General features: G+C 53.0%; 1 protein-coding gene across 2 annotated transcripts in view; it reads left to right on the top strand.

Moving 5' to 3' along the window:
- Positions 1-22,529, top strand: part of RFX2 (regulatory factor X2) — a 68,141-nt gene continuing 45,612 nt past the window's right edge. For both annotated transcript variants that reach the window (XM_084795951.1, XM_084795950.1), the window contains exon 1: positions 1-239. The gene's annotated coding sequence lies outside the window, so the exon portion shown is untranslated. The remainder of the gene's footprint in view (positions 240-22,529) is intronic.

Raw genomic sequence — 22,529 nt, 5'->3', positions numbered from 1 at the left:
CGTTGCCGGGCGCAACGCCCCGCCCCGCGAGGACTGCTGGAGGCTGAGGCGGGCGGGCGCTAGGTGCTGGCGGGCGCTGCGGGCGGGCGGGCGGCGGGAGCCGGAGGAGGAGCGGCCGGCGCTGCCACCGCCGCCGCCATAGAGACAGTAGCCGTGGAGACTGTTACTTACCAACGCGGAGCGACACGCAGCGGCCGCCGCAGCAGGAGCCGCTACCCGAACTCCCCGCCGAACTCCAGGTGAGCCTTGCGGACCGGGGCAGGGGGCGGTGGCGGGCGGGGACCCAGCTGGGGGGGTCGCGGGGGCGGGCGCGGCGGGACCGGCGCCCCAACTTTGCAGACACCAACCTCGCCCACTTCTGATCCGCATCTCTGATTTAGGGGAGTCCTGAGCTGTATAGGGAACCCATCTCACACTCCTCAAAGTTTGTAAAGTGCAGCGATCTCTTCTCGCGTTTGACGCACCAAATCTGACTTTGAGGGGCGGGGACTCCCGAAGACCCCCCCTTGTTTCATTTTTACCCCGAAACGCCCAGAGAGCGGAGGCGCCTCCAAACTAGTTCTTCACTTTCATTACCTCCAAAACCTGGATCGGGCCCTCACAAGCAACTCCTCGCTGTCATCCCTGTCCCCGCAAAAGCCTGGGCTTGGGGCTCCCCCAAACCCGCTCTTTACTGTCATCCCCCTAAACCTGGGTTGGAGGCTTCCACAGAACCAGTCATTCTCCCCCAAGTCTGAAAACCCAGAGGCACCGTCTCCCCTTTACACTTCTGAAGTCGGGGTACATTGGGACCCCGGCTGTCATTTATGATCTTGACTCCGAGGAGACTCTCGTTTGGCCCTTACGTTCTGAGCGTCTGGTTTCCTTCTTGATTCAGGCACACTGGATTTGGGGCGCCCCCCCTCCGGCACCCCTTTCTTGTGCCTTGACCAAAGTAGTGAGTGCGTTTGTTCTGGAAGGAATTCTTGCTCCCTTCGCGCTTTCTTGTCCACCCCAAATCCCCTAGCGCTCTAGATCCTTCGACCCTTACCCCGCCGCCAAGAACCCCACACAGCTGAGTTTGGGGGTGTCCTGGGGCCCGCGGTCCTTTCCACGCCACCCCGGGAAGCTCACGCGTGCCCACAGCGTCCTCTTCGCCGAGACCAGAAAACTTTCCCCGAAAGAAAAACATTGTGCGAACCGTTTGCAGAAAGAGCCTGGAGGCCCGGAGACTGCGTGCGCGGCGCTGCGTGTGGACCCCACCCGTGCACACGCACGCACACCCCAAAACGCCGCTGTCTCTCTCTCCTTGCTCCTGCCTATGGGCCGCGTCCGCGTTCTCAGTCGGGATTCTCTGGGACAGCAGTTCTGTCCTCGGCCCCCTGGGAGCTCAGCCACCTAGTGCAGACCCTGGGGACCACGGCAGGGTTGGGGAGGTGGAGTACATTGAGAAAGCAGCCTGGGCGCTATCACTCCGGACACTTCACCCCTACTTTAGCGCGTCTGGGGGACACTCGGGTCCCCCAGTCGTTACCTTGCTTTGCATAAGATCTCTGTTCCGCCGCCAGTGATGGAAAATCCTCGCCCTCGCCAGGACAACTGAATGTTAAATAAGTTTAACTCTATCAGCATGTTTTACTAGTTCATAGAAAGGGTCCGTGGCCTTTCCCTGTGTGTAAGTGTTTTGATCAGACCCCACCACTCACCTCTCGTGCCCACTCCACTCCTGATGACCCCTACTGTACCCACCCAGTCCCACTTCTACCTTTTGCTTTTTTTGTATGTTTTTTTTCCCCTTGAAGAGAGCAGAGTTTAGTTGGGGTTGCTTTCCGGAGTGTGGGCACCTGACAGCACGGAGGACAGCATCCCCTAAACCCTACCCCCACCCCCACGTAGCAGCATCCTCCGGAATGAGATGATTATTTATTTATTGTCAAGTGACTCACTTTTCTATTTCATATTTTCATGTATTTATTTGTTGTGTGTGAGCACAGCCATGTGCACACACCGAGGTCAGAGGACGGAATACAGGAGTCTCTGTCCAGCTCGTGAGTCCTGGGGCTCAGCAGCTCGGTGGTGGCAGGCCTTGTCTGCTGAGCCATCTGTGAAATGAGCTTTTAATTTAAGGTGATGTGAACACCCTTCCAGCAATCAATTACATTAATACATACATTAATAAAGTACTAATGACACAAAACCTTTCTTAATATGTTTTCTTCGCTTTTGTTTGTTTTGGTTTTTCGAGTCAGGGTTTCTCTGTGTAGCCTTGATTGTCCTGGACTCGCTTTGTAGACCAGGCTGGCCTCGAACTCACAGCAATCCGCCTGCCTCTAAAGGCGTGTGCCATCACGCCCTGATTTTCTTTGTATCTTTAATTCTTTTTTTTTAAACATTTATTTATTTATTATTAATATACAGTGCTCTGTCTGCATGTACAACTGCAGTCCAGAAGGGGGCAGTAGATCACATTATAGATGGTTTTGAACCACCATGTGGTTGCTGGGAATTGAACTCAGGACCTCTGGCAGAGCCGCCTCAGCTGGTGAAGGAAGGGCATTTGTTGATGAGAGGGCCCTGACTGGGTCCCTGCTCTTCCTCCCTCTCGGGTCTGCACTATTTAAACAGTCAGCTTCAGTTAGCTCAGGCAGGACAGGCGTGATGACACACGCCTTTAATCCCAGTACTCGGGAGGCTGAGGCAGGCGGATCTCTGTGAGTTCAAGGCCAGACTGGTCTACAAAGTAAATCTAGGACAGCCATGGCTACACAGAGAAACCTTGTCTCAAAACAAACTAACAAACAAAAAACAAAAACAAAAGAAAGAAGGCCAGGCATGGTGGCCCACGCCTTTAATCCCAGCATTTGGGAGGCAGAGGCAGGCGGATCCTGTGAGTTCGAGGCCAGCCTGGTCTACAAAGTGAGTCCAGGACAGTCAAGGCTACACAGAGAAACCCTGTCTCAAAAAACCAAAACAAACAAACAAACAAACAAAACAAAAAAGAAAGAAAGAAAAAAGAAAAGGCAGTGCTTACTTGGGAGACAGAGGCAGGAGTATCTCTGAGTTTGAGACCAACCTGGTCTACAGAGCGAGTTCCAGGATAGCCAGGGCTACACAGAGAAACCCTATCTCAAAAAATACTGAGGTGGGGCCACTCACCCACTCCCACTGGAGAAGCGAGAGCTCAGGCCTCAGGGAAAAGAATCTAAGGCTCTCACCCCGGGCTGCTAAATCTGCAGACCCTGGGATTCCCACAGGCCACACTGTGGGGAGGGACCCCGGGAACTGGTTTTGGCTACTTTGTATCTGTTCAACAAAGCCAGCTAAATTCTGCTGCCTGACAGGTGGCTCCCTGCGGACCCCTTGGCCCCGAGCCATGGCAGGGCTATGAAGGACCTGTCACCACACTGGCCCTTTAAAATATAGCCCATAATTGTCTTGCTGCAGGAAGGGTCCTTAATACCTTAAACTGTATTAGTAGTGGTATTTTTTAGATCTATATTATTATTTTGGGTGTGTGAGTGAAGGTGTGCCTGAGCTATGGGGTGCACATGGGAGGTCAGAGGAGCTTGCAGGAGTTGGTCCTTGCCTTCAGATGTGCCTCGGGCCCAAACACAGGCGGTCAGCCTTGGCAGCAAGCCCCTTTCCCTGCTGAGCCCCTCACCCATCCCATTGGTGGTATAAATATGCATGTGTGTCAATTAGTTATATATTAATATAGTCATATAAATTAATTAGTTCATCTATAAACTAATGATTCCTTGGCATGCTAAATCCTGGGCCTAACAAACTTGTCTACAAAGCGAATCCATGATGGTCAAGGCTATCTTCCCCCTGTCTTGGGGGGGTAAAAATGGGGGGCTGGGGTGGGGGAAGTGGGGGGTTGGGGGTGGGGGGGCAGAATCCTTGGCCTGAAAGGATCACATGTTTTTCTCTCTTCCCTTGTTAGCCTATTTATTTATTGAGGGATTAGGCTCTGCATATCTGGGCAAGCATTCTGCCTCTGCCTAGACATCCCTGGCTTTATTTTACTATATTTTTTGAGACAGGGTTTCTCTGTGTCACCTTGGTTGTCCTAGATTCACTTTGTAGACCAGGCTGACCTCGAACTTACAGAGATCCACCTGCCTCTGCCTCCCGAGTGCTGTCTGTTGTTGTTGTTTTTTTTTAAATTAACTGAAGCTGATTGTTTACATAGCACAGCCCCTCCCTGTGTGCTTGTATAATGTGAAAGCTTCTAGAGCGAGGCGACCTGTCTGCAGGATGCAGCCCCCAGCAGGCTGCAAGGCCCTGACAACTCTGGAGAAGTGAGGTGGAGAGCAGTGACAAGTCACTTCCTGGCAGTTGTACTTCTTCTATCAAATGAGCCTGAACCAAAGAAGGGATGGGGGTGGGGGCGAGAGGGCCCTCAGGTGCAGAGCTTTCTAGGCGTCAGTGTTGTGGAAGGGACGGTGGGTCCGTGTGCTGCTTAAGCCATGGTGGTCCTTTACTGGAATCTCAGTGCTGGGTGGATGGCTCAGCCCACCTGTGTCCAGCGTTTAGTATGTGGGTATGTGGCTGGACGGATGGACAGACAGGCAGGTGGATGGACAGATGCATAGATGGATGAGTGGGTGGATGGATGGGTGGGTGGATGGGTGGATGGGTGGATGGATGGATGGGTGGATGGGTGGATGGGTGGGTGGATGGGTGGATGGGTGGGTGGATGGGTGGATGGATGGATGGTTGGATGGATGGGTGGATGGGTGGATGGATGGATGGGTGGGTGGATGGATGGGTGGGTGGATGGATGGGTGGATGGGTGGATAGATGGATAGGTGGGTGGATGGATGGGTGGATGTGAATATAAATGACATAGTGGCTGGGTGGTATATGTGTTGGAAGGTGGAGATGAACTGGACCACCTGCATGAGTCATGTTCCTCCACCAGCAAATGACATTTTTGTTTTCGTTTGAGACCAAATCTGAGGTATCTCCTCCTTACCCCTGCCCGCCCCCCATGCCCCACCTGATGATACTTGGTCAGACAGGCGCCATGTCTCCTAGAGAAGTCAATGAGGGGGGTGGTCCTGTCTGCTTTGCCAAGGATGCGCTAAGGAGAAGGGCGTGTGCAGCAGGTGGAGCCTTTGCACTGAGGCTCCCCACCCGAGAAGCCTTTCAGGTACCGCTGGCCACTCCCGTGTAGATTGTTCTGGATACCTGAAACCTGAGGTGGCCAAGTCTGGCTCCCAAGTGTCCACCACGCCCGTTCCTCTCATGTCCTGCTCTTCTGTTAGTGAGCACCTGTCGGCCACTCTGATGTGATACCCTCCAGCTGCACCCATGACACCACATCCCTGCAGATGCCGTTTGCCCCATCGTGGGAAGTGACAGCCTTCAGCACCCTTCTGTGTCTGGGGTACTGTCTAGAGTCCTATGCAGAAATGGGGGTTGACTCAAGACCTCACGCATGCCAGTCAAATGCTCACCACTGAGCCAAACTGAAAAAGAAAACAAGCCACCGGAAGCTAACCTCGCTGCTGATCTGAGCAGCCCCTGCCCGCAGCATTATGGTGACCATGAGTTTGCTGGTGGCCAGCCCACTGGGCAGGACAGCTTTGACGTGTGAGATCTCACTAGCTTTCAGATGCCAACCCTGTGGTATCTGGAAGGGAGCCACCGGGAGGCAGGCTGGCCTGGCCTTCATGCCAGGACTTGAACTCGGCCCCTGGGAGCAGGCACCCAGCCCTGTGCACCTCAGCCCTTTCTTAGAGCCACATTCCTGTCCTATGAGGTGTGGGCCTGGCAGGTTCTACCAGCCTGCCCAGCACCCTGTCAACCCTGGCTTCTCCTTTGGGGCCCTAGTGAATCCTGTGCTTTCCCGCCAAAATGGCTGAAATGGCCCCCTACTCCCTATAAACGCAGAAATTTCTGCTGCTGGGGACGTACACCACAGAGACTCATTGAATAGCTTAGGCAGAGTGCTCTGGGCAGCGGTGGTGCACACCTTTAATCCCACCACCTGGGAAGCAGAGGCGGGCGAATCTCTGTGAGTTCAAGACCACCCTGGTCTACAGAGCGAGTTCCAGGACAGCCACAGTTATGTAGTCAGACCCTGTCTCAAAAACAAAACAAAATAAAACAGTAACAACAAACATAGGTTGAGTGGAGCCGGAGAAATGGCTTGGGGTTGAGAGCACTAACTGGGCTTGTAGAGGTTTAGATGCCTGCGCCCACATAATTGTACAACTCCAGCTCTGGGGGTCTGATGCTCTCCTCTGACTTCCTTGGGCACCAGACATGCAATAATACAGAGATACATGCAGGCCAAAAAAAATCCATACACACAGATTAATAAAAATTCAAGCTAGGTAGAATGGTGGGCTGGGGCTCAGTGGGTAAGGCACTTGCCTGGCACCCACAAAGCCCTGGGCCTGTCCCCAGCGCCAGCCAGAGCACGCATGGGCGGCAGAGACAGAAGGACCCACTCAGGTTACATAATGAGTTCGAAGCCAGCCTGGGCTACATGAGGCTCCACCCCCAGGATAGACAGACACATTGTAGCCTGACATTATTAGGTAAGGAGGCTCAGATTCTCAGGGGCAGGAAGTGCAAAGGCCCTGGGTGGCGTGCTGTGTGGGGATTCCCTAGGCACACGCAGGGCAGAGAGAGGGGGCTGGCTGCTACCTGGTGATTGGAGGGAGTCGAGGCTGAAGAGCAGGCAGGAGCAAGATGGGGGTAGTGAGCTGCGTCCAGGAAAGGCTGCCCGTGTCAACATCCCCCACTAACCCAGTGCCTCCTGTGACAGGCAGGGCCAGCCAGGAGGAGTGACAACAACCCCGGTGTGGCGTGGCGCAGGAGGCATTCTGCCTAAGGGCCAGGAGTAGCAGGAAGGGGGCTGTCGTACAACCAGGTTGGCCTCAGGCTTGCAATGTAGCCGAGGGCGACCTTAGATTCTTCCTGGTCATTCTCTTGTCGCCTACTGAGTGCTGGGATGTCAGGCACGTGTCACCACACCTCGGTTAGACAGTGCTGGCCATGGAACCTCGGGCTCCTTGGGTGACAGGCAGTCACTCTATCCCCCAGAGCCTCCATGCTTGAAGCAGTGACAGAGATGCACGCTTCCGTGACAAAGAAGGATGTGACGTCAGGCCCTCCCTGGCTCCTGTCTTGCTGGGCTGGAGGCCTCTGGGGTTAGAACTTGATAAGGGTCGATGTGTCCTTCCTAAAGGGCTCTGGGGCCCGAGTGCTCATCACCAGTGTCCAAGACCCTGAGGACAGTGATGACCTTCCTGGGTGTCTGGCTTCAAGGCCAAGCAAAGCCTGGCAATTCAGTGACCTCGGGGATTTGGAGGGGGAGGGCTGGGAACTGTGTGCTGGGACACTGAGGGGACAGCAATGAAGTAGGGAGCTGGGTGGGGCGTCCAGAGGATGAGGGGGTGTCCAAACCAGAGGTCCTGGGGGGCGGGGTTGTTGATGTGAACCAGGCTCCAGAATGGGAGGACACTGAGAGGAAAACAAGGACCAAGGAACCGGAGGCAGGAACCTGCGGAGGAAGTCCGCCCAACGTGTGGCTGGCCTCTGCCATCGCAGCACACTGTGAGCAGCTACATGAGGCACATCTGTGTGGCCACGCAGCTGTCTCCAGAGCCCCCCTTCTCCCCAGTCACCCCACACCAACGTGCAGCCGCTGGTGCCGCCATCCCAGCTCCTGCCTCTGTGGATCTGACTGGAACCTTCCGTGGGTGGGACTCCCAGATAAGTGGCTTTCTGTGTCTGGTTCATTTAAATGAACGTTGCGTTCTCAAGGTCCCTCTCTGCTGGTGTGACGCCTCATCATGGTTGCCAACTGGACTGCATCTGGAATCAACTACAGCCCACAGCTGGAGCACCTGGAGGGACTTTCCTTGGTTGCATCATTTGAGATTGGAAGACCCACCCTAACCCTGGCCACGCCTTCTGGTGGCTGCCCAGTGCTTTCTGTCTGCTCAGCCTCACTGGCATGTTTGTCTACCCTGAGCCGTTCCTCCAGTGGTGTTAGAACTCACTTCTTCAGGATCCCAACGTGGACTTAAGTGCGGCAGCTCTCTAGGACCTCCCAGCACTGGATGGGGCTCCTGAGAGAGCTGGTCAGCCTGGTCTTGTGGATGGAACAACCACCTGAGCCTTTCCCTCAAGAGACAGCCACTGTTGGCACTCAACCTGCTCTACTACATCCGTCTATGGGTGTGTTCATCCTATCAGCTCTATTCCTTACAGAGCCCTAATACTGCTAGATCAGGTGTGAGACTTTTCTTCATTCTGTAATACCTCAGTGTGTGGATGGGACTACATTGTGCCTATCCACCCATTCACCCACCTATCCATCCACTCACCCCCCATCCATTCACCCATCCACCCATCCACTCACCCACTCATCCACTCACCCCCAATCCATCTACCCATCCATCCATCCACTCACCCACTCACCCCCATCCATCCACCCATCCACTCACCGACTCATCCACTCACCCCACCCATCCATCCATCCACCCATCCATCCATCCACCCACCCACCCATCCATCCATCCACCCATCCACCCACCCACCCACCCATCCATCCACCCACCCATCCACCCATCCATCCACCCATCCATCCATCCATCCATCCATCCATCCATCCACCCACCCATCCATCTATCGATCCATCTATCCATCCACCCATCCATCCATCCATCCATCCACCCACCCACCCACTATTTTCACCCCGGGCAATGTGGATCATGTTGAACTGAGGCTTCTGAGGTGCAAGGAGCTGAGTAGAGGCTGAGATGGCGGAGGAGGAACTTCTGTACACCAAGAAGATAGGCATGATCAAAGAAGACAAATCTCAGGAGTGGAGGAGGCTGTGTCCCAGAAAGACAAGGCAGCCAGGCTCACAGCCTCAGCTCTGGCTTACTGCGGCAGTCACAGGCCACCACATGAAGTCCTTGTCACGATTCACCTAACCGAGCTGTCTTGTTCCCTGCAGACTTTTTAACCTCTGAGAAATACCCTCACATTGCCCAGAATACAGCCTGTGGGCTAAGGGCTTGAAGAAGTTTGTAGAAGTGTGTGCCAGCTTCATAGAGTCACCGCTGGTCCTTGCTGCACGACAGAGTGTTGTGCAAACCACCGTGCCGTTAATCCACAGGCGGCCTCGAAACCCGTCAGCCCCAGCGCTGCGCACAGCTCAGCGGCAAGCCATGCTACTGAGCGGCATAGGCCAAACATGGCGCCCCTAGCAATTTCCAGTCAGGGAAAGTCTTTTTCCATTCAGCTGGCTACTTCCAGTCTGGAACTAACCCTTCTACCTAACCCGCTTTCTTCCCTGAGCACCCAGACAGCTGGAGTCTTGCCCCACTCGCTTCCAGTCTCCTAGTGTTCTCAAGTCCGGAGATGGCTCTTCACTTGCACATGCGCACCAGAGGCTAGTGGATAAGGAGGAGACAGGGCGCCTTCCACCCTGGGTATCCGAGTATCAAACCCTGCGTTTGAGGCTTGGCGGCAAGAACCTTTTATTGCTGAACCGTCGGCTGCACCCATGCCATGTGCATGTTCAGGCAGCAAGGCATCCTCACCTTATGGCATGGTCAAAATTGCAGTTGCTTTTCCAGAAAGTTCCCGTTTCTCGTAGCAGGTGTGAGGTACGAAGTGCGCCCTGTGTATGCCGTGGAGGGAATTAGTGCTTAGTTCTGTTTTGGCCAATGGCAGTACTCAGGTTTGGCCTTTGGTCTTGTTTGGAAGTTTCCAAAGATTTCACTGTGTTTAAAAATGAGTAGGAGGTAGGCAGTGGTGGCGCAAGCCTTTAATCCCAGCACTTGGGAGGCAGAGGCAAGTGGATCGCTGTGAGTTCGAGGCCAGCCTGGTCTACAAAGTGAGTCTAGGATAGTCAAGGCTACACAGAGAAACCCTGTCTCACAAAACCAAAACAAAACAAACCAAAACCAGAAAAAAAAAAAAAGAGTGGGAGTGGGGGCTAGAGAGATGGCTCAGAGGTTAACAGCACTGCCTGAGTTCAATTCCCAGCAACCACATGGTGGCTCACAACGATTTATAATAAAATCTGGTGCCCTCTTCTGGCCTGCAGGTGTACCTTCAGGCAAAGCATTGTATACATAATTTATATAAATAAATAAATAAATAAATAAATAAATAAATAAATAAATATCTTTTTAAAAAATACGTAGGAACAAATGCAGGCCGATAGAACAGCCCCGTCATCTGTCCCTCTGTCCACATATCTGACACTCCATCCTAAACTGAATAAATTTTTCTTTTGACTCCGAGGAAAAGGAACGTGGGGGCGGGGGGGGGGGGGACATGACAACGCTCCAGTGCTGTAATTGTATTTCTTTTCTTGTTTTGTTTTGTTTTGTTTTTCGAGACAGGGTTTCTCTGTGTAGCCTTGACTGTCCTGGACTCACTTTGTAGACCAGGCTGGCCTCGAACTCACAGTGATCTGCCAACCTCTGCCTCCTGAGTGCTGGGATTAAAGGCATGCGCCACCACGCCAGGTGCTTTGTTTCATTTTTTAATTTATTTCTGGTGTCTGTGTGTGGAGGTCGGTGGACAGCTTGTGGACAGCTTGTGGGAGTCGTGTCTCCTTCCATCCTGTGGGACCCCGGGCTGGAACTCAGGTCTCAGGCTTAGCAGCAAGCACCTTGACTGCATAGCCCTCTCTCAGGTCCGCATCCCTGTCTGTTTTTGGAACCCAGGTTTTGGTGTGCTTCAGCAATGCATGAGCTGTCTGTGTGCCGCAGGGTCATCCTTGAAGCTGGTCCTGACCCCCCAGGGGTGACCTGGGAGGAAGTAGTCATCAGATCTTGCCCCAGGCCGCCGTGCACCCAAAGATCTGTACACTCCCTTCAGCAATTTCCCAGGGTGAGGAAGCAGCACCTGGGTTTGCCTCCCTCAGCTCTCTCCTCGCCTAGGAACACGGGTCATGGGGCGCCAGGCACAGAGCCCCGGCCTCCCCAGTCCAGGTGACTACCCGCCTTTCCTTCATGAAACTAAGTGTTGATATTGATGATGCTGGAAATGGGTAAAATTGTCTGGATGCCCTAGTCTTACTATTCCTTACAGGGTCAAACCCCAGGCATCCAGTGTGTTCACTCCTGAGTCACATTGCAGCCCAAGAGCTAATCTTCTACATTTTTGAGTTTTTTGTTTGTTTGGTTGTTTTTCGAGACACGGTTTCTCCCTGTGGCCCTGGCTGTCCTGGACTCGCTTTGTAGACCAGGCTGGTCTCAAACTCACAGAGATCTGCCTGTCTCTGCTTCCCAAGTGCTGGGATTAAAGATGTGCGCCACTACGCCCAGTTCTTCTACATTTTTTAAACAGGTTATCATGTAGCCCAAGGCTGACCTTCAACTCATGTTACTGAGGATGACCCTGAACTCTGAAACTAATTAAACTAAGAGATGGGTTGGGCCAGGAGTGGTGGTGCATACCTCTAATGCCAGCACTAGGGAGGCAGAGGCAGGCGGATCCCTACAGAGTGAGTCCAGGACAGCCAAGGCTACACAGAGAAACCCTGTCTCGAAAAAGCAAACAAACATAATAAATAAGTAAAGAGATGGGTTGAGTTTACTTAAGAAGTAGAACACCCTCACCCCAATAGAATTCCCCAGTGAGGGTCCAGGAGTGTGGTCAGGGTGGAGCCCATGCCTAGAATTCCCCCAGGGAGGGGCTGGGGGCATGGCTCAGCAAGGTGGCCACCTCGCCTGTGAGACCCTGATTTTGGTCCTAAATCTAGCCAAATAAACAAAAAACCCCAAGAAGTCCAAGGATAGCAGAATACTGCTGTTTCCAGTGTACAACCTGCTGTCAGGGTAACCAGGCGCTTGGAGTGGCTGTGCCTTGCATCTTGTTGGTCTGGCCTCTTGAGGTCCTCCATTGATGCTCGGGATGTTCCTGGGTCTTGGGTGAGGCATTTGGATACAGGAACGCAAAGTACCCGAGGCTGACCTTGGAGTCCCCTGTCTTGGTCTGCTCACCAGAGTGGAAGAATCTCTCCCTCTCTCTCTCTCTCTCTCTCTCTCTCTCTCTCTCTCTCTCTCTCTCTCTCTCTCTCTCTCTCTCCCCGTCCTCCCCCACAGTGTCTCAATAGGTTGCCCAGGCTAGATTCAAACTCTCGTCCGTGTCCATCCTGCATAGCCCCTGGAGTGCATGGTTGACAGACACGCCCCACCAGGCATGGCACCACGTATCCTGTTCTAGGAGACTGCCCTGTATAAATATGTCTGCAAATTGGCGCAAGTGCTTCATGGTCTTGGGCAAAGGCAGCTACAGAGTGCGGTGTCTGCGAGGAAGTAGGAGCCGGCTGGCCTCCACAGCAGCAGACAGCCAGTGTCCATGGATCCGTGGGCCAGATAGTTGCTGCTGTGCCTAGTGTTTCTCAGTTGTAGCTAAAAGCAGTGTGTGTGAAGGCATGGCCAGGGCCTTATGCCAATAAAACTTTATTTGCTGATGCTAAACTGTGAGTACCTTTTTTTTTTCAAGACAGGGTTTCTCCATGTAGCCTTGGCTGTCTAAGGCTTGCTTTGTAGACCAAGCTGGCTTCAAACTCACAGAAATCTGCCTGCCACCATGACCAGCATAATATTTTGATTTTTTGATGCCTTCCAACTACGTGGGGGGAAACAAATCAAACAAACCTGAAAACCCTCAGTAGCTGGTAGACAATGCAAAAATAAGCCACAGTTGGCCAGATTTAGAGCAGGCCATCACCCAGTGCCAACTGTCCAACGTAGTTGTGTCAGAAGCTTGGATCAGCATTCACGGACTCTCTTAACCGAGCCGCATCCTTCCTCATGTGTTCCAGGCTGGTTTCAAAGTCTACGCAGTTGAGGCTGACCTTGAACTCCCGCCTCCACCTCCTGAGTGCTGGAATGACTGCTGTGAGCAACCGCAGTTAAGCCGTGCTTCGGGTGGAACCCCAGGCTAGCACTCTCCCCACCAAGGCGCAGCCCCAACCTAAAGAAATTTCACTCTTTGTGCATAGTTGAGTGGCTTTTGAACATTCACAAAATTGTGTAATCATTACCACTATTTAATTCCAGAACAGTCAGTCACTCTCAAAGAAACCCCATCTCCTGAACAGCGGCTCTCCATCCAGCACCCACAAATTCACTTCCTGTTACTGGGTTTCCCTGCTGTGGACATTTATCACCAAGCCCCACACCCCGTGGCCTTTGGTGTTGGGTCTTCCTCTGAGCCAATATCCTCAAGGCTGGAACCGTGGCAGGAGTCCATGGCTGAACTAAATTTTGTGTGAAAAGAAGGCCCCTCTGGCTGCCCTCAGCAGCCCCAGTACCCGCCATCCACCATCTGTCTCTTCCTGGCTCCGCTGCTGGCTGTGCTGTTTCCTTGCAGCCTATGTTTTCGCTATGCAGGTGTGTCCCAGGTACCCATCACCCCTGGATAGGGAGGCACGTCAGGCTCTGCCTGCATCCTGTTGCCCGGCAGCACCCTGCAGGCGAGGTGGCTCCACTGTCATCCTTGCCTGAGGCTGTGCCTCTGCCTAAATCATCGTGGCCACAGCTGCCGCCTCTGTGCCCACCACACAGGCCTGTGCACTGCCTCTCATCCTTTTCCCTTCACGGCCTCCCTGCCCAACGGACTTGCAACCTTCTTCCAGAATTGGCAGGTAACAGGCCTTGTGGGCGTGTGATGAGAACTTGCGCCCTCCCTTGCTAGGGACCCACACTTTGCTGCCACCTTGCATCCTGAAGGCACCAGCGAAGGTTCTAGAGCCCCTTGAGGCCCTTCCCTAAGCCACTGCCTGGCGGTATCAGGTCCACCCCACCCCCTCACGGTGCCTGTCAAAGCCACATTCCTCACCAGGATCTGCACCCGTGGGCCCCTGCCAGGCTGGTTCCACGGCCACAAGTCTGTGCTTGTTGCTATGACTACCCAGGGCTCATGGGTCAGCCAGGCTTCCTGTCCCTCCACAGTCCCCTCCAGGGGTGGGTGTGTCCTCCCCACACCCACCACCAAAGCAGGTGTTCCTGTCACCGCAGTCCTACACACACACCACCCTGCGCACGGCCACCTGCAGTGGCATCTGTGTGCTGCAGCCCGAGTTGCCGGCTCTGCCCCGGACCCTCTCGCTGGTTGGGTGGTTTCTGCTGTAGTTGCCTTCTCCCGCTTTAGACAAACTGTTGAAACAGCACCCAAGCAAGACCTAATCCCAAATGGGATTCTCCACCCTGAGTGTCAGCTTTCTCCTCACTTTAAAATTCAATTGATACATTTTTGAAACCGCTGTTTGATTCTGAGACACTAACGTCAAATAGCTTGACTTCAAGCCTCCTCCATAAATAGCCTAGAAACTTTGAGAATCTTCCAGAAACGTGTAGGATGATCGCCCTGCCGCTCACTCCCTCATTTCTCTGGGTTCCCAAGCCCTGGCCTCGCCTTGTCCGGATCGGTCTTGTGCAACGCCACCCTCTCACTGCTCCCCATCCGTCCCCCTCGGGCTGGGCTATTTATGGGCCTTGCTGAAGCAAGCGTTTGGCAGGGTAAGCTCAGCCTTTCCAAAACCGTGCTCCCTCCTGCGGGGACCTCCCCCACAAAGCCTCTTGGACTAGTTTGGTCCCCAAGTTCATTTGCTGCAAAGTTTGGAAGGATTTTGACTCTGAGCTTTCTTGTCTCCCAATCACGGGCAATGCCACACGTCCCTTTTGTTCTTATTAGGTATTCAATACTTATTCCATCTTTTTATTTAAAACAAATGGAAAGAGGAATCCATATACCATAAAGTTAACCTTTAAGTTTTTTATTATACTTATTTGTTTCTGTTGTGCCCCTGCATGTGTGTGCAGAGGTCAGAGGACAGGTATTCGGTCTCTCTTCCACCAAGCAGGTCCCGGGGATTGAACCTAGAGCATCAGGCTGGGTGGCACGCCCTTTAGCCTCTGAGCTGTCTTGCCTGCCCTTTTTTGTTTCATTTTGTGGTGGAGTCTTACTACGACCTTCCTGCCTCTCTCTGCTTTTAGATGCCGGGGTAACAGGTGTGCGTCACCACCCCGAACTTCTGTGTGGACCTCTTTACATGAAAATTACTGTGCAGTCAAATTACTTAATTTTCGTAAGGCATTTGAAATGCAATCAGGCAATTAACACTGAATTATTAAGCCTGCTAATGCTGTGTGCCGTGACGATTTTACCGTGAGTGTAATTACCTGCAGTAAAACCGTAGACGCCGCCACCGTTGCTTCCACTTACGTTGATGATTAATTACTTTGCTCTTCATTCATCCAGCCCGACCTTAGTCAGCAGCCCTGGGATGCTGTGGTTCCCACTGGACTTCTAGACACAGGCCTTGAGTGCTGCTGTGATGAAAATCTGTTGAGCTTGGCCTGGTGGCACAGGCTGACCAGCCCAGCCACTGGGAGTCTGAGGCAGGAGGATTGAAAGTTAAAGACCACAGCCGGGCATGGTGGCTCACACTTTTAATCCCAGCAGAGGCAGAGGCAGGCGGATCGCTATGAGTTTGAGGCCAGCCTGGTCTACAAAGCAGGGATACACAGAGAAATCCTGTCTTGAAAAACGTGAAGAAAAAGAAAAAAAAAAGTTAAAGACCAGCCTGGGCAGTTTGGTTAGATGCTGTTTCACGATAAAAAAGTAAAAAGCGATCCAGGCGTGGTGGCACACATTGATAATTCCTTCACTCTGAGAGGCAGAGGCAGATGGGTCTCTATGAGTTCGAGGCCAGCCTGTTCTACAGAGGGAGTTCCAGAACAGCCAAGGCTACACAGAGAAACCCTGTCTCAAAAACAAAACAAAACAACAAAAAGCCAGGTGTGGTCGCACATGCCTTTAATCCCAGTACTCAGGAGGCAGAGGCAGGAGGATCACTGTGAGTTCCAGGCCAGCCTAGTCTACAAAGCTAGTCTAGGACAGCCAAGGCTAACACAGAGAAAACCTATCTCAAAAACAAAAAAGAAAAAGTCAAAAGAGAGCTGGGAGTGTGGTCAGGGATGGAGCCCTGCCTGGCATGCTCAGAACTTCATAAAACTTCTGTTTTAGTGTTTTTATTGTCATTGTTGTTTTGTTTTGTTTTAAGACAGTTTCTCTGTGTAGCTTTGGCTGCCCTGGACTCGCTTTATAGACCAGGCTGGCCTCAAACTCACAGCCTCTGCCTCCAGAGTGCTAGGATTAAAGGCATGCACCAACCACTGCCCAACACATTTTTCAAAACAGATTTATTTATCGCAGCCAGCAAAGTGCCTCAGTGGGTAAGGGGGCTTGCCACCATGCCTGACTACACAACAGTGCCAGGGCCCACGTGGTGGATTAGAGAACCAGCTTCCACATGTTGTCCCCTGACATCCACCTGTGCTCTGTGACATGGAAGCACACATGCATATACAAAGACAGATTTATTGAATTATATTTTTCATACCACAAAGTTCACTCATTTGAAACTATTATTGAAATATATTGCTCAGCCGGGCATGGTGGTGCATACCTTTAATCTCAGCACTCGAGAGGCAGAGGCAGGTAGATCACTGTGAGTTTGAGGCCAGCCTGGTCTACAGAGAGAGTCCAGGACAGTCAAGGCTACACAGAGAGACTCTGTCTTGAAAAACCAAAATAGAAAAATAGAAATATATTGCTCATTACACTTTTTTATATTCACAAAGTTATGTGACCATCACCACTAATTCTAGAATATTCCATGGTGGCCGAGGAAATGGCATCCCTGTGAGCTCCCACCCTCCTCTGTCCAGCCCCAGCACGTACAGATCTGCTTCCTGTCTTTGGCTCGGCTTGTGGTGGAGTTCTCACACTCTGGCTTTCTGTGTTTGGATCTCTTACTGAGTGTGATGGCCTTGAAGTTGCTGTGTGTGGCTGTGTAGTCAGGGCCTTGCTCTTCGTGGAATATTACTCAGCCATGAACAGCGAGGCATGGGGATGGGTTGGGGTGTCGGTAGATGATCTGGGTTCCGACACCAGGGACTGAATTTAAATCCTATGGTGTCACCAACACTCCTTCCCTGGCACCTGCTCTGTGCTGAGCCACCGTGAGTCTGCGCAGTGTAGACACCATGCTTCTTGTGCTCCCCCCGCACAAAGCAGTCCTACTGATTTTCTCCATTGATTGGAAAAGAAGTTGAAGGGAGCCGGGCGTGGTGCGCACACTTTTAATCCCAGCACTTGGGAGGCAGAGGCAGGTGGATTGATGTGAGTTCGAGGCCAGCCTGGTCTACAAAGCAAGCCCAGGACAGCCAGGGCTACACAGAGAAACCCTGTCTCAGAAAAAGAGAGAGAGAGAGAGAGAGAGAGAGAGAGAGAGAGAGAGAGAGAGAGAGGACTTGCAACACTGGCCAAGGTCACCTAGCTGAAATGCAGCTCAGGTGACCTTGCTTTCTGCGTCCTCTGACACTGGGTCCAGATCCCAATGAACCTGGTTTTCTTGTCCATTTCTCCCCACATCTTCTCTGAGTGTCCAGCCGCTGTGCCTTTGGAGGGGATGGGGGAGGGGTGCTCTCCTCCCAGGTCCTCTGCCTCATTCTCCTGGGCCCCAGGCCTCCTCTTTGTTCAGCCTCTAGCCTGGCTCACACCAAGGTCCAGACTCGGTTGTCCATCCCTCGGGGCAGCTGCCCTTGGGTATCACCTGATGACAACACCCGGGCTTCCTCTGCCTCGCCTGTCACCTGTCTCTCCATCTCTCCAGCATCCGGCTTTAGCGCCTCACACCCACCATTGAATACACATCAGACCCCAAGCCCTCCACACGGCCCAAGGCCCTGTCAACTCTGGACCATGCAGCGGCTTTTACCTCCAGCCAGTGTTCTCCACGTGGCAGGTGCTGATGCTCCCAAAATGTGTGTCAAAGGGCACCTGTGGCTTCTCACCGCACCCAGACAGGGAGACAGCAAGAGAGTGAGAGTTCATTGGACCTCTTGTGTATCCTCCATCTCTTCCTCCTCCATCTCCTCCTCCTCCACCTCCTCCTCCGTCTTCTCCTGCTCCTCCATTTCCTCCTCCTCCGTCTTCTCCTCCTCCTCCTCCATCTCCTCCTCCTCCATCTCCTCCTCCTCCATCTCCTCCTCCTGCTCCTCTTCTATGCCATCTGTTTTTTGTACAGCATGTTTGTCATCTGACCTTTTGTGACCTTGGTGTTGCCTCCCTTCTCCCTCTTGAGTGTCATGAAGGGTCAGGGATAGGCCTGCTCTTTCCCCATCAGTGTTCTTAGAACTTGGAGCCTCACATGGCAGATGCTTGTTGACTGAATGCATGATCAATCAGTAGCCAAGCCCCCGGCTCCTAGAGTGTCCTGTGCTGTGGGTGGCCTGAGAGGGTCCAGGCACATGCATGGGTCATACAAAAGTGTTTGGCAGTGACCTGGATGGTGGGTGCTGGTTCCTTCTCCTCATGAGCAAGGCGCTGGGGTGGAGAGTGAGGGTGAGAAAGCAGGCTGCTGGGGGAGTCACCTTTCCTCTGTCCCCACACTGTCCCTCTATGGAGTCCCAGCTGGTTGCCCTCCAATGGGCAACCCACTGTCTTCCCACGTCCATGTCTTCACTACTGACCTTAACGTGGTCAGTAGACAAAGCAGCAGCAGCAAGCGCCAGCTCCCTGGGCAGCTGCAGGAGATGCCATGAAGTTGTCCCGTTGTCCTGGCAACCCATGTGTCTGGACAGAACCCATACAGGCCATTAGGAGGTGGCAGGAGGATGGGCAGACAACAGCCAGGTCAGAGGCCTCCAACCCCAAGTGAGCTTGAGGCCACGCACAGGTCAGCCATAGCATTGTCACTCTTGCTGTGGTGCATGAGACTCGAACCCAGGGACCTCACATGCTGGGCATGTCCCCAGCACTGCTGTTCTGTGACGTGGGGTCTCCCCACATAGCTCTGGCTGTACCAGAAGTCATCTACTCTTTTATCTGCTCCTCCGTCTCCTTGACCTCACAGAGCCTGGTTCTGCCTCTCGAATGCTGGAATTAAAGGCCACTTGCTTATATAAAATCTTAAATGTGAAATTCACATGGTTATCACAAGAATGTAATGGATGTAGTGCACACACCTCTCATCCAGCATTTGGGAGGTTGAGGCAGGAGGATCAGAATTTCAAGGTCATCCTTGGCCACATAGAGAGTTCAAGGCCAGCCTGTGCTATGTGAGACCCTGTCTCACATAAACACAAAACAAACAAACAAAGCATTTTCCAATTATATCCCCAGCTCTCTCTTTCTGCCTGTCCAGAGGGCCCAGAACATTTTATTCCATTTTCCCAGAATTATCTTGAGCTCCTCTTTGGGAGTTGACTTAATACAGAGCTAGGAATGGAGTCACCAAAAACAGAACAAGACAGACCTGTGCTGACCAGGCCAGCGCTGGCACCTGCTCCCTGGGACGGTGCCACCAGGATGACTCTCCTCAATCGGCCTGTGATTGGTTACAGTTTTAAAATATAAGATTGATCTTGACCATATTCCCCAAACCCCTCTCAGACTCCTTTACCCACGCCCCACACACTCACCCACCCTTTCACACTCACCCATGCCTACACGTCACCCACCCCTAACACTCACACCCCATAACACTCCCGCCCCCTACACGCACTCCCACCCCTACAATCTCACTGTATTATTTTTGTTTTTTTCTGGGACCTGCTGGGCCTACTGGGAGCCTCGTCCCTTTAAGAAAGTTGCCTCACTGGGTGCGGTGGTGCACGCCATTAATCCCAGCACTCAGGAGGCAGAAGCAGGTGGATCGCTGTGAGTTCGAGGACAGCCTGGTCTACAAAGTGAGTCCAGGACAGCCAAGGCTACACAGAGAGACCCTGTCTCGAAAAACAAAATAAAAAACAAAGCAAAACAAAAAGAGAGCTGCCCCTCCCTCTGCCTCTCTCCCTCCCTCTTTCCCTCCCTCCTTCCCTCCCTCCCTTCCTCTCTCCCTCTCATAACCCATTGAATCCAACTTGATCAGCCCATGTACTCCTGGCTGGCTGACCTATCACAAATCACATCCCTTAAGAAAGCTGCCCCTCCCTCCCCCAGAAGCCATCAGTGTCCAGCCCCTCAGTTAGGCCTGGGGTCCCATGGCCCCTCCCCCCATGCTGCAAGGTGGACTGGCCTGACCCTGTGCTGCAGCAACCAGAGCTGTGCAGTGTTGAGCGCTGGGGTCCTGCCACGTCCAGAGGACCCTGCTCTGCTCTGTCCTGCCTGATCAGGCTCTTACAATCTTTCTGTTCCCTCTTCTGTGATGGCCCCCAAGATTGCCTCAGTCTCCTTTGCACTGTGACCTGCTGTGTTCCAGTATTAACTGTTGTCCACTGCATAAAGACCCTTCTGGTGAGGTCTGAGTACTGCATCCTCTCCGGGCTCACATACAAACAGGACACCCGTGCTGCTACTGCACCTGTGAGCGCTTGGATCTGACTACACTGGTCGTTATCATTTTTCTCTGTGTCCCCGTTGTCCCCTCCTGTCAGGCCATGAGCCACAGGGACAGGTCAGACACAGTCCTCCTGTCACAGTCCCTCTGGTCACTTTCACTCTCAGCAAAAGGTACAACCATGCATTGGCTTGTGGGCGACATTCTGGTCCAATTGGTCTTGCTCAATAGCCACAGTCCTGCCTCCGGGCCTTTGCACTGGCAGCCCTTCCACCAGGAACAGCCTTCCCCTCAGCTGAAGGGCTCCACCCAGACTGCTGCCCCTTCCTTCACTGCGCAGGAAGGCAGCAGGCCGCCCTTTGAGAACTGAACCCAGCAAGCCCCCTACTCCCTGTGCTCGCTCCCTTCCCCTCTGTCACTTAGTGTTGACTGACAGATGCCCAGCACGCTTTTGTCACCTATCTCAGTGTCTGCCCCCACATGCACCCTGCCGCACCACACCACACACAGTTGATCTGTGCACGGAGGGTCTTATTGTATGTTTTGATCACAGGGCAAAGCTTGGGTCACACAGACATGCAGGCACTTATGATTTTATTGCTTTAATTATTCATGTGTGCCATGGTTCCCATGTGGTCAGAAAACAACCTGAAGGAGTTGGTTCTCTTCTTCTACCATGTGGGCCCTTCAGCCCAAACTCAGGTCCTCAGGCAACACGCGCCTTTAACCCCTGAGCCATCTCGCTGCCCCAAGCCCCTATTTTCTGTTGACGCCTGCATTGACCCTCCTTTGGGTAGGACACTGCAGGCCTCCTTCCCAGTGTAGGGCACCAGCTGTGACCAGAGCATCAGAGACACCACTGCCAACCCAGTACCACAGCAGCCAGTGTGACTCCACTGCCGCACATCACTGAGCAGCAACGCCCCGCTCTGTGGAGACAACAGCCATTTTCCTCACATCTTCATCTCCCAGGTGGTGACTTCAAAATACAACATGTCAGACTGGATGCTGGTGGCACACGCCTTTAGTCCCAGCACTCAGGAGGGAGAAGCAGGCTGATCTCCTATGAGTTCGAAGCCAGCCTGGCCTACAGAGTGATTTTCAGGCCAGCCAAGCCTACACAGAGAAACCCTGTCTGTAAAAACAAAACAAAAGGGACACGGGATTGACCCATGTCGATGGTATGATGTGCTTGAACAATCCTGGTGTTGGCTGGGGTTCCTGGAACCACAGGAAGCTGGGCTTATGTGTTTTCTGTCTGATTGGAAGTTTCAGGGGCTGCAGAAATGGCTCATGGGTAAAGGTGCTTGCTGCCAACCCTAAAAGACCCAAGTTCAATCCCCAGGACCCGCCGAGTGGGAGAAGAAAACAGACGTTCACAAAGTTCTCTGAGGTCCATGTGCGTGGTGGATGCGTGCTCACACGTGAACAGAATAATAGTGGAAGATGGAGATGGCTCGCTCTGCCCAGAAGACAAGCTCTCTGGGCTCTGTGCAAGGGACAGGGTCAGGGCTGTCCGGCAGGAGGAGGGTATTCAAGGTTGCAGCCTCAAGCCTTTCCGCCCAGCACGGGCTCTGAAGTCGCCCGTTTCCTCCTATCTCTAGCCTCTCTGGGAGGGTGGAAGGCAAGATGGGCCCTGCCCTCCCTGGAGTCCCCGGGGTAGGGCTCCCCTGAGTCGCTGGTGTGAGCAGCTCCTCCCACGCCTGGGGGCTTCCAGGAAGTCTGTACAGCAGCTGCTTTGATCTTACACTTTTCTCAGATAGTTTCAACTCTTACTTCTTTGCCCAGAGAAGACTTGTGTGTGATTCGCTGTCTGAGGGTAAACCCATCCCCACCTTTCTCCCTGGGCCAGGCCTGGGAAGGGTGGCAGCTCTGCCCGGGAGCCCTGGGAGCCCTGGGCAGCCTTGGTTTGGTTCCTGGACCTCAGAACAGATCTGGTGAGCTGCCGGCCCTTCCCAGTTACTATAGAGAAGAAATTATTTGTCTTGCTGTTCAGGCCTCTGAAAATAATAGATTACATATTTGGAAGGGCTTTCTTTTATTTATTTATTTTTTTATTTTAGATCTGCTTAACGTGAGATAGAGAAGTTGCCCCGGGGATGACATTGTTTGGTTTGGGAAGTATTCTCTTGGTTGCTGGGCAACGGGCGCTTGGAAACGGGAGTGGACTGCGTCGCCCCTGACAACAGTTGTTACTCAGCAA

Source organism: Acomys minous (genome assembly GCF_964271855.1).
Source record: "Acomys minous genome assembly, chromosome: 9".
Taxonomy (NCBI): domain Eukaryota; kingdom Metazoa; phylum Chordata; class Mammalia; order Rodentia; family Muridae; genus Acomys; species Acomys minous.
This window is presented reverse-complemented; position numbering and strand designations above follow the sequence as displayed.